Raw genomic sequence first — 17,997 nt, 5'->3', positions numbered from 1 at the left:
TTATTATTTTTATCCGTTTTCGAGGTGGGATTTATTGGAAAACTCTTGAGTGTTTTATTGTCTGTAGCTTAAACGGCTGGGTATAATATTAAACATTGTAATGATTTGAAACTATAATAAAATTGGAGCGTTAAATGTATATTTTCTCACGCATTCAAGAACTTACGTAAAACAAACATACTTATCTAAGACGCAATACTATGGCTCTCTTACGTATAATATTTTATACGTGGGAGAGCCACACTTCGGCACGAATGGGCTGGCTCGACCGGAGAAATACCACGTTCTCACAGAAAACCGGCGTGAAACAGCGCTTGCGCTGTGTTTCGCCGAGTGAGTGAGTTTACCGGAGGCCCAATCCCCTATCCTATTCCCTTCCCTACCCTCCCCTATTCCTTTCCCTTCCCATCCCTACCCTCCCCTATTACTCTATTCCCTCTTAAAAGGCCGGCAACGCACCTGCAGCTCTTCTGATGGTGCGAGTGTCCATGGGCGACGGAAGTTGCTTTCCATCAGGTGACCCGTTCGTACGTTTGTCCCTTATTTCATAAAAAAAAACTCAAGAGCACACTTACTATCATTGTATTATAAGTACTGCCGTAAAACACTTCTATAGAATTGTAATTTTTCTAGTATTCTAGTTTATAATATCAGTTACATGATCTATGCTGTGTAGAATACACGGAGTATTCTTTATCTTTCTGCTGATGAAGAGGGCGATTAATTGGACGTTAAAGGATTTAATTTTAAAGCATCGGGAGTGCAGAATCTTTATGGGCCATACACGAGTGCTTCGGAAGTGGCATTAAATCGGTTTATTAGTCTCCGACATGTCGTGTGCCCCGTGCGACGAGTTTACAGCATTTTTCACATTGTAAATTAGTGCCATAATCGCCTTATAAAATGCAATTGTAGCGAGACGAATAAGTAAAGTCTTTGCAATAATTCGATAAAAAATTTGAAAACAACCTCAAAGTTTTGTATTGTTCAGTTATTTAGATTTCCTGCAGAATAGTACCAGAAGTTTGCAACATTTACAACAATTAGAACACTGAATTATTACTTATGGTTTTCTTCGAGAAGGGGTAGGCATGTTTTTTTAACGGTATGTTTCTGGCTACTACTACTACAATTTTCACTGATATTGCCAAATATTATCAGTTATTCGCAACCTTTGGTTCACTTTTCATACTTCTGACAGTTCAACCTATGCAATAAAAATATTTAGACTGAGTTATGAGTGTGGGATTCCGCCTCCGCTCGTGGCTCGCGCGATAGCCGCGGCGTTATCGTCGCCGCGCACGCCCGTCTATCTCGCGATAGCAGAACTGCTGCCCCTAATACTTACACTGTGCTCACTCAATATATATACCAGCTAGTTTTAAGAATTCTATGAAATATCGAAAAAATATGACGTGGTCTCACCACGTTATATTTTTTTGAATCTTTTAAATCTAAACGAACAAGATTGTAAAGTAGCAGATGACTTTAGAATAGATGACATGCCATGGCGCCTAGCAGTAGTAATTTCTTAATTGTGCCTCGAAAAGACGAGTACGTTTCGCACGGTTCCACTTGCGTAAATATTCTATCATGTAAGTATCATATTGCATAAAAATCGGTATAGTAATTCGAGAGATTAGTGCGTTAAAACAAACTCTAACCCCCTTATTAATAAACGTTGTATAAGCTTTGAATAGTTATACAATGTTTTGTCTTCTACAATCCAATTAAAAATGTCACTTGTGTGACAGGAACAAAACACTGCATAACTATTCTAAGCTTATACAATGTTTATTAATAAGGGGGTTTAGGTTTACAATATTATACATAAATAAAAATATAATATAATGTTTTCATTAAAAATAGGTTACATCATGAATACACGTCTTATTGAAAGTCAGAAAAACGTAGAATCTACGGTGCGTACCACCGGTTCGGGAATTAACCCGGCGAGAAGAAGAGAAACTCGCACGTCTTTTACTAAAAAGATGGAAAATTACAATTTAAAATTAAATAATATAACAATGTTTTTTATAAATTAGTCTAGGTTTACTTCCCATTTAGCATGTACAACAGGTACTATCAGAGAAGTTGATTCCTAGGCAGCTGGGGGGACCTACGTAGTTTGGTCGCATTACGTCAAACCCAGCCGATAGATCACAATTAACATTAAATTGATATGATCCAACCAAATGACATGGGTCCCTCAACTGCCTAGGAATCAATTTCCTCGATGATACCTATAATATAATGACTAATTCGAGCAGGGGCGCCAAACCGTGGGTAATGAGTGAGACGTGATATCGGTGCGCGGTTCGCCGCACCAGGTATCCGGCTAACTGCCTTGTGTCTCCTTGATCGCCTTCCGGTCACATTAAGCGTTTAGGTTATCGAGGTAAACACTATTTTGCTAGATTTATGGTTCTAAAAATATACAAAATTTTGTAAAAATCGGAAGGAAAGAATGCAAGGTCCGTAGATTTTTACTGACATTTTTAAAATAACAAGTAATTTTCATATTTCATGTGTCCTTCTCTTCATTTACTGTGCGGTATTTATTTAAAAAAAAATATACGTAAGAACTAGAATAAAAAACTGTGCTAACACACGTAGTTATGGAAAATGGTATCGCTGGAGGTCGCTGTAATGAGCTGATAACGGACGACAATGCAACAGGTACTGCCGGCTGTTTAAAAAATGTTTAGCGCCCACGACTTCATCATCATCATCGTTTGCTTTTAACTTTTATTATATTAGTAAGTAGCATTTTAAGACTGATATCACATTTTAATCTCGAAAATCGTTAATTTTTTTAATGGAACTAATGTTTTTGGGATTTTAGACCTCACGAAAGAAACAGAAGATTTGCTATTTTTCACGCATCCTCGTCCAACTGTCTCGATATTCAACTGGCTCGATACTCGATAGTAAACACTAACCAATAAATAAACAGACACAAAACGCATGTCCTGTACGTACACGACAATTATTCCGATATAAATCCGAATGAATGTTGTCGGGGCGATCTCCGCGACGCGACGTATCATGACGTACGAGCGAGATAGCATCATCGCCGCGACGTATCGCATGACGTACGAGCGAGATAGCATCATCTCGCGGGGGGTGGCCAGGATTTGCATGCTCTCCGCACTCTACTATTTCTGGACGGGTATCATTTTTATCATCAGCTATTTGTATATGCGTTATTTTTTGTTTAACTAGCTGTAGCCCGTGGCTTCGACAAGTCCGGTATAAGCTGTTCACATTTAGCATGCAAGAAATCTATAATGTTCAACAAAACAATTCTTAAATTCGTAGTTAGTACCTATTGTTGCTAGTAGCAACTTGCTACTTAACCCAAGCTACTACGAGACTGCTACGACAGCGTCTCGTAGCAGATTCGTAGCAAATTAGATGAATCTAAGAATGATGTTCATGTCTATGTCAAGTTAAATGTAATTTTCAGGTTTTGTGAAGACTTATGTCCTATTTTTAAAAATGCCAAAAGTTTTGTGTGCAATTTTTTAAAAGGCAGGATCTGTAAAGTTTCAGGCCAAGGCTTCGATTGCGCTTGCTCCTTCAAATCCAGATAAACACATCTAGCTGGCGTCAATTATGTGTTGGCTGCACTCCAAACATTTAAGGAATACTAGGTTGACCTTCTTACGGGTTTCAGGGGCAGCCGCGCCAGCTCATTTAGAATTTATCGCATGTGATATGGAAATTAATAACCCAATTTTAGTTTTTTGGGGCCTTATTTGGTTAACGAGTGTCAATTTCGGCGCTTACGTCGCGGAATTCGCGGTTCGCCCCGTCACGCGCCATTTGCTTTTTGCCCGGTGACCCCATGACGCGGCGCGGGCGGTCATATTTTAAAATCGATGTTTTTATGAATCGATAATTTGCTCGGCCCGTTTTGGTGCGACGTTTCGCGGCCGCGGCCGATCGTTATCGCGATGTCACAGCGCTTTGTTTCGGCTCGCGTCGTCCGTTTCTCTCGAAATGTGTTTCTTGCTAACGTCCGAGCGATGTTATCGGCGCTCGCTGCAAATTTACCGGGGCCGTTTTTTAAATTCAAATCGTTCGATTTGTGATCTCGCGTCGACGCTGGTATTATTATATTAATCGGCGGGTTTTTGTCGCGTCTGTCTGTCCCTGTCGCGCGTCAGGTGTGGGGGACTAATATTTGATACGTTCTTGTCTCGCGGCATGCGGTGGTATGCGGCGATATGCGGCGGTATGCGGCGCGAGGCGCTGCGAGCATGCGGTGGTCGGGACGTTTTTGCGACCGCTTCGAGGAACGGTGTCGCAACGTATCCATATTTTGTTCTTATGCACAATTATATCATAACTTCATATCGATCAATAATGGTGTGCAAAAACTTCGAACAATAGCAGTTTAACGACTTTCAATTAGGCACAAGAATCAATAATTTTAATGAGACGACGAAAGCTTTTAATAATTATTTAAATATATTAGTAGGAATAACGAAACCGGGTCTGGGGTAAAACTCGTGTGGATGTCACCTCACTATATCTCGCATCTCAAATACGATCTAAAAAGCTTGTTATCTAAGGTACACCAATTAATGGTACATTAGGTAAACATCATAATAATTAGGTAACATAATGTATGACATTAATCTAATGATTTATGGATGTGATACTTATTGATACTGTTATCAACTGGACTGAAAATCTTCGTGTGCGGTCGGTGTTGAAATATGCACTAAAATATTATAATAAAATCGAATACTTTGTTAAGGTAATGGTACAATGAGTAAGAGTATAAAATGTCATTATTGAGCAAAGGGATTTTGTCGCGCTGCACTTTTCTTTTTGTCCACATTTCGGCTACTTTCTAGCAGCCATAGGTCAGAATAGAAGAGAAGAGTAGTCACCTCCACAAGTACTTAATAAAACATTGAATAATATTATTTAAATAATAATATGGGTAAACATTAGCCATATCGTTATCTAATTGCTTATTTTGTTCATATTTTGCATTTATATGGAATTTAGTAAAACGGAAAAACTGATGATACATTATAGTGATATTTTAAAAGTTCACATGTGTATTAATCTTGTAGTTGCCGATCAAACAGCTTTGTACCCGTCACCGCCAAGACAGAAGACATTTGTTAGCGATGACTAATATCATTTAGCCCCCAATAGCGATAAGGCCGCGTTCACACTACACCGCGCTATCTATTTTTAAGCGACTTCCAAAAACGAGGAGGTTCTATGTTCGGCTGTATATTTTTTAGTTTTCAAATTATGATAATCGCGCGGGTTGTACAGGGTGTAACATAAGGAAGTGATGATACTTTAGGGTTTAGGGTATGAGTTCCCTGTATAGAGTTCACTGTGAAAGCCTTAGCAGTGCTGAAAGAGTCACTTTTTAACGTATGTGGTATGCAGTATGCCCATACACACGTTAAATGCTCATGACGCTTGGGTGCTGACCTATAGAAATCACAAAAAAATGTTCTTTCTGCGCTGCTAGTCTCACAATGAACTCTACATAAGGAAACATACACACCCTAAAGTATTATAAGTTATAACTTTGTTACACCACATATTTTAGCCGTCAAAACATGAGAATCGGGTTGTAGAGTACAGTTATGGTCACAACTAAATAGGTTTTGGCGATAGCCCTAAGGGTCGGGCCACACGTCCAGTCACGACCTGCGACCTTACCGGCTAATCTTGTCACCCGCACGCGGATCATATCTGTAACTTACCGTTTGTTTCTAGTACTTTTAATATATTTGATTTCAATGAAACACATGAACCGTCTATGGTTTCAAGTTCTCTTTGGTTACTATGAAACACACTCTCTCGTCTAGGCGTCTAGTTGACGAACCAACGAGTTGACGCTGGTCTACAACGTCTTTTCTAAGCCAGCGGGTATGAGATACCCTACCAGCTACCTCATTCACGCCGGGTTAAACTAGACGGCTAGTAGACAATATTATTAAGACTATTGGTGTCCTCCGAATGCAGATAGCAACGCCATCTTTCGGTGGATAGAAGTTGGCTGATAACCTAAGCCCGATTTAAATACCTATAGCTCGATAGGCGATTGTGTGGATTATCATTAGCATAACGACTTCATAAATTTCAGCTTATTTAAATAATATCTCGTTATCTTGAGCCCGGTACATTGTATCTATTTCTGCATATCTGTTAATTATCACCTCCATTTGAATATTCATTAAATTGAGATATTGTGTGACCATTTTGATAATATTTGACGTGATAATAAAACCTGCAATTTTTAGAACGGCACTACAAAATTTACGCTAGATTGCGACTAAGCCGGTTCTTCTACGAGATTAAAATCGAGAAAAAAAGCGATATATACCAATGATAAATGCAAAAAAAAAAAATAAGAAGAGAAAAAGTAGGATTTTAAATAAAAATAATCGACTTACTGGGAACAACAATCCACCAATATGCACAGCACCTAAGCGCAGTATCTGTGTGGGTGTGTGCTAATAAATATACATATCGTATCATCTGGAGATAGGCGATATCACCAGATTCGCGTTACTCTTACTTAGTACTCGCTGTAGTCCCGCGCTCGCTCCGGCCGTAAACAAAACCGAAGATCGGTATCGCTCACAAATTGGATTTGCACCAACATCATCATCGTCTTGTTTATACGGTCCTTCTAAAGTTGAAAAGTACAGCACTAGCTGATTCGGCAGACATTGTTTAGCCGTATATAGAAAACGAATGGGCCGTGTGGGATTATGATAGTTGATAATTTTAAATGTTGTCTGTAATTTTTACAACCTCCGAATTTATCGTACGTTTAGGAACCGTATCAATTTCCCAGGATTACTTACCCGTACCAACTTTCCTCGACTCAAAAAATAACAAATCGATCATACGTGTTAAATGTGTTAAAACAGACTATGTCCATTTTACATATTTTATGCCAGTTGAGATTCTAATTTTTGAAAGAAATAATGAAATACCGCTCTAAGCTTAATATAGATATTAGGCTAAAGTCTACAAGCAATATTTAAAATACTTTAAAACTTCTAGACATGTATACTTGTCTACCGTTACATACGGAGGGACAGACAATTTTCTGCTATGGTCAGTATTAATGACGAAACAGGCCACCGATTACTCCATCACATAAAGTGCTGTGTTGCGGAAATAGCTTTTAACGCGGCTATTTATTTAGACATTTTTATATACCGTGGGCAGTCAGCCGGCTGATGGATCCGATGGAGATAGCCGCCCAATATCCTGTTTAAACCGATAGCGAACAGGTGGCCTTACATTCGTTACTAAAATAGGGTAGATACTAGAAACTTAATCCGTAGATAATAATATCGGGAAGTTAGCGAGTTTTTACAGGGTAAATTAAAATATTATTGAATTTTATAAACAAACACAATAATGCAGTCAAAATAGTGTTCGAAATGAAGAATGTAGAGTTACCTAGACGACTATTGTGAAATATTTAATTTATTATATTATTGTTTTATTGTAAATGCAAAATTTTGTCCGTTGTTTTTTCTCACTTAAACTTCTGAACTGATTTCGATGATCTCGATGATGAAGATAAAAGCAGTAGTCGGGGAAGCCAAAAACTTGGCTGGTTTTATATTTAAAAAGTTAAATAGCAACTTGGTTTATAAAAATTAGATAAGAACTTATCTTTTTTCATTGTGGATACCTTAAAATCTAAATTATTGATATTTATAGATATGTCATGACATTCCTGACATTCCTTATGTGAGTCATTCAAAATTATGCAATTATTATTTACAGCAGTAGGAAATTGCGCCACTACGGAATTAAAGACTCTGCTCTCAGCCTTTTGACTTCTTACCTTAAAAAAGGACTCAAAGAGTTGAGGTAAATAGTAAAAGGTCCAAAGGAACCAAAATAGAATTAGGTGTCCCACAGGGATCTATATTAGGCCCATTTATTTTTCCCATCTAAATAAATGACTTACCTTATCTAGTTAAGGATAATAATAATGAGATAGTGCTTTTTGCTGATGACACTTCACTTATTTTTAAAGTGAAGCGACAACAGTCGAACTACGACGAGGTAAACAGTGCTCTCTCAAAAATAGTACATTGGTTTAATGTTAATAACTTACTTTTAAATTCTAGTAAAACTAAATGTATAAAGTTTACTTTGCCCAATGTTAGGCAAGTCCAAACCAATGTAGTATTAAATGATGAGAAGATGAATTTGGTAGACAACACTGTATTCTTAGGAGTCCTCACATTGTTAATCTTGCAGGTAGGCTCAGTTCTGCAGCATATGCAGTCAGAAAAATTAGGGAAATTTCTGACGAAGACACGGCACGATTAGTATATTTTAGTTATTTTCATAGTAGGATGTCGTATGGAATCCTTTTATGGGGAAACGCTGCCGACATTAATACAATATTTGTGCTGCAGAAGCGAGCCATACGTTCTATTTATAAAATGTCTGCTTTAGAATCTCTGAGAGATAAATTTAAAGAAATTGGTATCCTAACTGTTGCTTCTCAATACATTTTGGATAATGTAATATATGTTAGAAAAAATATAAGTAAATTTAAAGTTAAAAGTGACATTCACTCTAGGAATACTAGAAATAAGCACAAGCTAGAAATGCCGGTGATCAGACTTATTAAAGTCAGTAAATCTTTTAAAGGTCAATGTATACGCCTTTACAACAAAATCCCAGAAAACGTTCAAAATATTTCCATTAATAAATTTAAAAAGTAGTTAAAGAACGTTTGTGTGCCAAAGCCTATTATAAGGTCAATGATTTCATAAACGATGGCACACCTTGGGAGTAGGATGGCTTCTTGCAAGGCTACTTCTTCATTATTATAGGACTTACAATTATGTATGTGGATATTGTATATAATATTTAGTTACGAAATTGTAAGCTTTATTTTAAAAGATTAATTTTTTTCTTACTTTTTTTGGTAAAAAAGTGGGCCCCGTGCGAGTTTCTTACGCCGGTTCTCCTCGCCGGGTTAGTTCCCGAACCGGTAGTAGGCATCATGTAGGACATTCTGAAAACATTTATTTTAAATTTATTCAGAAATAAAACAATTTGATTTTGATTTGATTTTGAAGATGTGATTTATCCCAAAAGATTCTGAAGATAAATAAAATTCAGAACAACAAAACGCAGTATCTAGTGTATTCGCGTGTTTAATATTTTTAAATAATATAAATGTTAGAAATCTCTGTATTTAACTTATGTCTATTACCTTACAGCACATACTATTACCTAATTATGGTAATCAAGTTTTAATTAAAAATATCACAAATATCTTTGCCCCTGTATGTCTTGTCATAATAAATCTTCAAGATTACATACAGAATTAATCTTAACATCTTTTTTATTATAAGTATAATATAGTGTGGATAATTATAAAATAAATAATAATAATTAAGCATTTTTATTTTATAATAGAGAATAGCCTAAATAAAAAAGGTATTAAAAGGATAGACAAGCGCAATGTCAAGAGAAGCTCTTATGTTTTTCTCAAGGGACTAAAACTGTACTAAAAAAAAAAATTAAAAATCAGAAGTAAAATAACTACCTATTGTTCATACCTATAACATTTAAGTATTGAATAGCCTGAAGAAGGAAAAGACAATGCAAAAAACATAAACACCAAAAGAACAAAGACGATTTGTAACAACAATTCAGATAGCATTAATGTCTAGCGGGAAAATGACAAACTAGAAAAAATTAACGTAACACCGGAGAAGATGGATGGCGGGATACATCATCCGGAGGTGTGCGAACTTGTAGCGATAAACTTTTAAAGACTCAACTTATATCGCGATGAAAAATTGTGTAGGGTCGCCGCCTGGGGCGCGCGATAACCCGCCCGGCGAAAAAATCGCGTTCGTTACCGCGCGCCCGCCGCCGCCGCGCCGCGCGCCGCCCGCACCGCGCTTGTCAACTTCGTTATTGCTCCCGATCGACTCCGACGACGGATCAACAATCCGGCGTTTACCCTAATTCGATCCGCGATACATAATAATTTTATGTCGAAAACTTATCGCGTTTTATCCGAGTTTTATCTCCGAACTTTTGAGTGAGTGCTTCGGTATTTTTTGCCGCTGACGAGTTCGGAGTAAAATTGCATAAAAAGCTAACAAAGATAAGCGGAATTTAAAACAAGTGAGTAATTTACACTAATGTACGTTCGCATCGAGTAACGGTAGAGAAAATAACAGATAAAACTTTTGATTTACGAGTCCCGACAAAAAATTGTTGCATTATATAGAAAAATCAGGTTCTGGAGTCTAGTAGACTACTTTATCGTTCACCTATCCTCTTATCGTGCGACGTAGAAACAAAACGACAAGATATAAGATAAGTAATATTTATACTTGAAGATTAGGGTTCAGTTAGAAATGAGGCACATTAAAAACGCGCTAATCTGCCCCAGCGTATGTCTCGCGGCGAAATGAGTTTAAACTTTTTTACATTATCCCGAAGTCGGGCAGCGGGATAAATTGCCACAAGATAACTCCGCGTCAAACTCGCGACGCGGTATGAAATTTGACAGTTTACAGGATGTTCCAAATTCAAAGTTGACAGTTGTTTTGCTTTTTAGGGTTCCGTAGTCAACAAGGAACCCTTATAGTTTCGGTCTGTCCATCCGTCTGTCTGTCCGCGGTTTTGTTCAGAGACTATAAGCTGTAATTCGGCATGAAATGAACTAAAAAAATAATCGGCGAAGTATGTATAAAGGAACTTTTCGTTCAAATGCCTTTGAACGTAACTGAGATGATGTTGTTAGTAGTGTAAAACACGTTATAAATGTACATTCATTGACCATACAAAAATTATCAAAAACTAGCGGTACTACGGAGCCCACACATTTGGCCGATTTTATTGTGATTTGTATGTGAAAGCGCCCTAGCGTCATGCATTTTCCCATACAAAAGTAAAAAAAAGTTACTCTTTCAACACTAGGTATTTTCGAAGCGAACCCTTTATAGGGGACTCATACACACCATAAAGTAGTTTCACATAGTTTTGTTACACCTTGTGTAGTTTTAATAACAAATTAAGTATTAACTATTATAAAAATAAAAATAAGTAATGTAGTAAATAAGTAATGTAAACCAAAAGTAAAATAGCGAGTTAACTTTATACGTGGGAGAGCCATGCTTCGGCACGAATGGGCCGGCTCGACCGGATAAATACCACGTTCTCACGTGAAACAGCGCTTGCGCTGTGTTTCCCTGCCCAATCCCCTGACCCCTACCCTATTTCCTTCCCTACCCTCAACTATTCCCTTCCGTTCCCTACCCTCCCCTATTACCCTATTCCCTCTTAAAAGGCCGGCAACGCACTTGCAGCTCTTCTAATGCTGCGAGTGTCCATGGGCAACGGAAGTTGCTTTCCATCAGGTGACCCGTTTGCTCGTTTGCCCCCTTATTTCATAAAAAAAAGAGTAATGACCAATAGCACGAAGCGTAGCAAGAAATGCAATATGTGGACGAGTACATTTAATTGGGCCAGTTAGTCTCCTTTGAAAATAGACATGGGAAAGAAGTCGATCGCAGAATCGAAAACGCCTGGAGGAGCTACTGGTCCATGAAGACGCTGATGAAGGGGGATTTACCTATTTCCCTGAAGCGAAGACTCGTCGACATGTGCATTCTGCCCGTCCTAACCTGCGGTGCACAAACTTGGTCATTGACCGATTTGCAAAAGTCCCAACTCGGGGTATGCCAAAGAGCGATGGAGCGCAGTATGCTACGAGTTAAACTTCTCGATAAAATGAGGAACACCATACTGCGCTTAAAAATGGGAATCAAGGACGTAGGAGTACAGACAGCAAAGTTGAAATGGGATAAATACATAAACTTGACAATATTGCTTCACAATTTGATCGATTAGTCGTTTCACCGTTAAATCGCGTAGCCGAATGTGATTAAATTGTAAACACGCAAGTTTGTTTAAATTGACATTAACATAACGAAATTAGATCACTCGATAGCGATTACGACTCAACTCGAACCGGATTCGACTAATTCTGATAATTAAAAAGTATTTTAATTGGCCATTGGATTTGAATTTTGAACGAGTAAATTTTTGGTGAAACAGAAGATATCAGTATATATTATACTAATAAATAAGTACAACATGAAAATATTTAATGAAGATACAATACTTAAGTGCTAGTACTAATCTCGCAATAAACTATGTAGTAGCAAAATGGTACATTTAAATGGTTGTAGTTTTAAATTTTTAATTATATTCGTAATAACGTAATACTTATCGTATAATATATTATAAATTCGAAAATCGTTTAATACAACATGGAACATCAAAAAACCATCAAAAATGGATTCCCAGATTAATAATATGTTGTTCACAATAATCTATCATAATAAATAAGTATCAGATTTTAGAAAAATATTTAAATGGAAAATGTTACCCCTCGTATTTCACATGTGTTGGGGATTTTAATGTGAAAGTAATACAGTCGTGCGAGCCGGCGCTTCCCGTATAAATCAGTTCTAATGATTGTGTGCATTACTTACGTTACGATATACATGATGTATGCTCACTTACCTGAAAGAAAATGTCATTAAATTAGTATTGAGTACAGGAAAATGAGAAAACATAACAATGATAAAGAGCTTGATATGTTATTAGCCATAAAAAATATGTTATTTAGGTCTAACAATACTCAGCGATTATATGTATCGAAATGACCGCATTGATTGTAGCGTACTGCGTAAAATACTCAGAATCAAGATAATAGGATAATAATATCATATCTAAGATAAATTAGAAGATTTATATCATTTAGATTGTAATCAAGCATTCCGATATGATTTGTTGTTTGTTTAATTTGCCTCAAAATGTTTGTACTTTTATTTCAAAAGTTTTAATGTCTAGAAATTAAAATTTAGACGTACCTACTTACTTTCTTCTCTCCAACAGGGATCTTTAACAATTACTGCCATCTGCACTAATTAAAAGATAGAAGAATAAAGAAAAATATTACTTAATTCCACTTTATCTGATATCTACTGATAGTTAAGGAAATAAAGTAAAAAGAACTTGTAAAAACTACAAAGCGTGGCACGTGCACAATCATCAAGTGCCATTATACTATTAGTGGAAACATTCGAGATGCGCACGCGTCCGCACTCGCCTCGCCAGCATCCGGACCACCCTTAGTTTACGATCTATTTAGTGTTTAGTTAATATACATTTTTAAAATTACTAAATGTGATGTAATGGCAAAAAAGACGCAACGAATGCTACAAAAGACGAAGAAGGAGTTTGACAGATGTCAAATATTATTACTTTTTATATTTCCGCTTGCAACACTAAAGGTAGAAGGAAAAGGAAGATGAAACCCAATTTAGTGATTGCTGCTGGAAATAAATAAGATACAATCAATAATGAAAACACATTTAAATAACTAAAAAACGTGAGCTAGATGGTATCGGTGCCGATCGAGTACGACATGATTTAAATCGAAAAATCGGATTCCGAGAACACATACTTTGAACAAAATTCGGATTAATTAATGTTATCGAGTCGTTATCGAGTCGAGTTCTACTTGAACAGATTAACGGGAGTAGATGCGACGATACAATTTACAAACAACTCGAATAACATAATCGATACAATCGATCGGATTCGTTTTTAATCGCCACCGCCGTGACATAATGGGTCATTAGAAAGCGTATAGTAGAATTCCTCTATAAATATTGATAAAAATTCTACTGATATATGTTTCGAATTTATTATATTTTTACTGTCCAAGAAAATTCTTTTTTTTTATGAAATAAGGGGGCAAAAGAGCAAACGGGTCACCTGATGGAAAGCAACTTCCGTCGCCCATGGACAGTCGCAGCATCAGAAGAGCTGCAGGTGCGTTGCCGGCCTTTTAAGAGGGAATAGGGTAATAGGGGAGGGTAGGGATGGGAAGGGAAGGGAATAGGGGAGGGTAGGGAAGGGAATAGGGGAGGGTAGGGAAGGGATTAGGGTAGGGGATTGGGCCTCCGGTAAACTCACTCACTCGGCGAAACACAGCCCAAGCGCTGTTTCACGCCGGCCTCCGGTAAACTCATTCGTGCCGAAGCCATGCTTCGGCACGAATGAGTTTACCGGAGGCCCAATCCCCTAACCCCTACCCTATTCCCTTCCCTACCCTCAACTATTCCCTTCCCTTCCCTACCCTACCCTATTACCCTATTCCCTCTTAAAAGGCCGGCAACGCACTTGCAGCTCTTCTGATGCTGCGAGTGTCCATGGGCGACGGAAGTTGCTTTCCATCAGGTGACCCGTTTGCTCGTTTGCCCCCTTATTTCATTAAAAAAAAAAATGGCTCTCCCACGTATAAACTAATCAATATTTAGATATAAACCGGATATCAAGAAATACATTTTCAACCTATTTTCAACATAGTCTGACAAAATATCTGTTTCCAATATTAAATTAATTTATATCGTCATCTATATGCTAATATTCCATAGATAATATAATGATACAATTTATAATCTCCCCTCTGCTTATCTTGCAGTGGGAGATAAAACAACACAATTAAAATATTCAGAGAATAAAACATTTAAAATATTCTTACTGCTTATGTACAGTAAATTAAGGTAAACATGATAATGATATCATCTATATATTAAAATATGTACAGAACTCCCTCAATATTTTCTACGAGCTTTTGCCCGCGGCTTCGCTCGCGTTAAGAAGTATTATTATTTACAAACTTTCATCCCGTATTTGAACCCCTTGGGGTTGGAATTTATCAAAATCCTTTCTTAGCGGATGCCTACGTCATAACATCTACCTGCATGCAAAATTTCAGCCCGATCCGTCCAGTGGTTTGAGCTGTGCTTTGATAGATCACTATGTCAATCAGTCAGTCACCTTTGAGTTTTATATATACAGACAGATAACAACTAAACAACCTTTTAATTGGCTTGGTAGGTAACTTACATCTATATAGTTAATAATTTTAATAAGTCGAACTTTCCCATTACACCTGTATACATCTAAAACCACTATCTCTATTCTCTATATCTCTTATCTCGGTTAGAATCAAAAATCTTATCGATTCCCGTGTACACTGAAATGCTGCTTATACCAAAATGATTAAGGCGGGTTTTCCTGTGACGGGTGCATCTTTATTATACAGACTTACGGTATCATTACAATGTCAAAGATAATTAATTTTATCAGCGTTAATTACATTTGATATCTTGTAATCTGGCGATAGGCATCATGTAATACAGTTGTAGTTATCTGATAACAGATAAGTGATAACAGATGTTGACAGTACTACTTGTAGTTGGTCTCGTAAAGAACATACTCAGAAACAGTTCAAAAACTATATAGAAAGGTAAATTATTATACTCTAAAATGAAATAAAATTATTTTAATATTAGATCATAGAAATTTCAACCACGAATTCAGATGCAGAGTCCAGATATTTCGCTACCACACATATTATAACTTAGTAGGCAAGTAGGACAATAAAAAAAGTGAATACTTTAGACTCTACATCTTTAGGGTCAATTCAGACCGCAACGCGACGTGTAGATGCGTTTCTAAATTAGTATGGATTTGACAGATTTCAATTGCGTCAGACGTCTTGCGAATCTGTCAAATCCATACTAATTTAGAAATGCATCTACGCGTCACGTTGTGGTCTGAATTGACCCTTAGAGTCTTGCCGTATAGTACTTATCATACCGGTGAAGCATCAACTGAAGCCACTAACATGCAACATTATTTACAGGCATAATAATTATTTACAATCTGAAACCCATAGCCGGTCGGTAACATTTGCCGTGTTATGATGAAAACTCTACGTGTAGTATATTGTAGGGCTCACGTTATCCCGCGTTTTTGAAGTTACCTTGTTTCATTAAAATTGTAGAATGTAGAGTAATCTCACTTCTGAAACTATCAATATCAATTTCAATCCGCAAATTATTGACTGTACTACGGTAGAGTTATCGCTCTCACAGACTGATGGAGCACTGACGAACGATATGCTATGCTGTTGACTCTTCTTCACCGCTCTAAAGTTACTAATCTGAATCTAACAGTTTGCTAGCTGTTCCTGGCCGCGGACGCTACCGTTGACCACTACAGAGTTATCATGCTAACTGCTGACTCTACTCCGTCGGAGTCAGCACTAGGTAGAATTAGCATTGTAATGGTACACAGTAACTCTAATGTTGATCTAGTGAGTTAACATACTGACTTTACCCTACATAACCGCTATAGCATTCTAAGTGACTCTACAATTGACCGCTGTAGAGTTACTTTCTAACTCCAGGGTGCTGACTCTATCGCTGTAGAGCTATCAGTTTATCACACTGACACACTCTGCTCACTGTACCTCGCTGCTGACTCTACTGCTGACTGCTATACAGTTTATCACACTGACTCCAACCACACTGCTCACTGTACCTCACTGCTGACTCTCCTGCTGACTGCTATACAGTTTATCACACTGACTCCACCACACACTGCTCACTGTACCTCGCTGCTGACTCTCCTGCTGACTGCTATACAGTTTATCACACTGACTCCCCCACACAACAGTTTATCACACTGACTCCACCCCCACTGCTCACTGTACCTAGCTGCTGACTCTCCTGCTGACTGCTATACAGTTTATCACACTGACTCCACCCCCCACTGCTCACTGTACCCCTGCTGCTGACTGTTATACAGTTTGTTTTATTTTTATTTTATTTTAAGATACATCGAAAACTTACAGCTATTGTTACAATGAAATAAAAAAAAAACGGAATACATAATAAGGAGTCAATTAGAAGTTTTCACTAATAGTAATAGTTTACAGTATATTGACATTAATTGTACCACGAACTGCTGAATGACCGATGCTACTAACTCTACCTCGCTGCTAACGCTACGTATCCGCTAATATTGTGCGGTGATACGTTATCGCGCTTATCGCCGCCGGTCACGGTTGGTTATTTAATCAATTAACTATGAACATTCCAGCTAGAGTGGCGTTCAGAGCCGCGTTACGTTTGCGTTTGTTTATTCTGATCTATTTGATGGTTGTGCCAAAGTTGGCATCGTTAAATAAAAAGACATTGAATAGCAAAATCATCACTATTTTTTATTATTTTTAAAATGAATGTCACACATTTTAGTTTTTATAGCGATGGCAAAGTTGCCATCGTTAAAAACAATGCCAACAATAATTTATGTTAACTAGAGATCGCCCAATGGTCGAAATTCGACCTTAGTTTTAACGAAATTAGTACTACTACCTATATTTTGTAAAAAATATTGACTTCATCATATTTTTTTCAACTCTTGTCACTGGGACTTAGCTGATCTCAGACTGGCTGTGTAAAACAAGCATTGTCTAATAATATCTTAAATTCAATAAAAAAACTGTAATCCATTATCAATTTGTCAACTTGTTGTCAACAGACTTCAACCATAAATAAAAGAGTATACTTCGTATGTATAGGCTTGTCACTCAAAAATCTGTCACTTCCTATGTGTGTGTGTTGTAGTGTGTGTAATGTTTTATTTGTTAAAAAAATTTATGATAAAAACATTATGATAAAAACATAATTTTAAAATAATATTAGCTCGATGCACTCCTTCACCATAAAAACTATACTCGTAACTGTGCAAAATTTCATGCATCTACGTTTCCCCATTTTTCGTAAAAAGGGTTACAAAGTTTTTCGTTTACGTATTAATATTATGAAAATTGTAGATAAGTAGCTATATATAATAGGCTTCTTATAAATTATGAGTTTATGACATAATGACAGACTCTGGAGATATCGATGTATTCTTTTAACCATGACCACTGTTGTTTGTAAATAAACAGTATCAACGTTTATTTACAGACAACAATTTAATCGATTATGTGTTTAGAATTATTTTATATTTATATTCACTTATTAAAGTAATAATTGTTTTAATGTTTAGTAGTTTTGAAATTAC

At 37.0% G+C, this 17,997-nt stretch overlaps 1 protein-coding gene across 6 annotated transcripts in view; it reads right to left on the bottom strand.

The window, feature by feature from the left end:
* The window catches only part of LOC121732196 (zinc finger protein ush), a 176,583-nt gene that overhangs the window by 44,420 nt on the left and 114,166 nt on the right, over nucleotides 1-17,997 (bottom strand). The gene's annotated exons all lie outside the window — the stretch shown is intronic.

The sequence above is a fragment of the Aricia agestis genome, chromosome 1 (assembly GCF_905147365.1).
Source record: "Aricia agestis chromosome 1, ilAriAges1.1, whole genome shotgun sequence".
In the NCBI taxonomy this organism is placed as follows: Eukaryota; Metazoa; Arthropoda; class Insecta; order Lepidoptera; family Lycaenidae; genus Aricia; species Aricia agestis.
The sequence above is the reverse complement of the archived record's forward strand: the minus strand, read 5'-3'. Positions and strand labels throughout refer to the sequence as shown.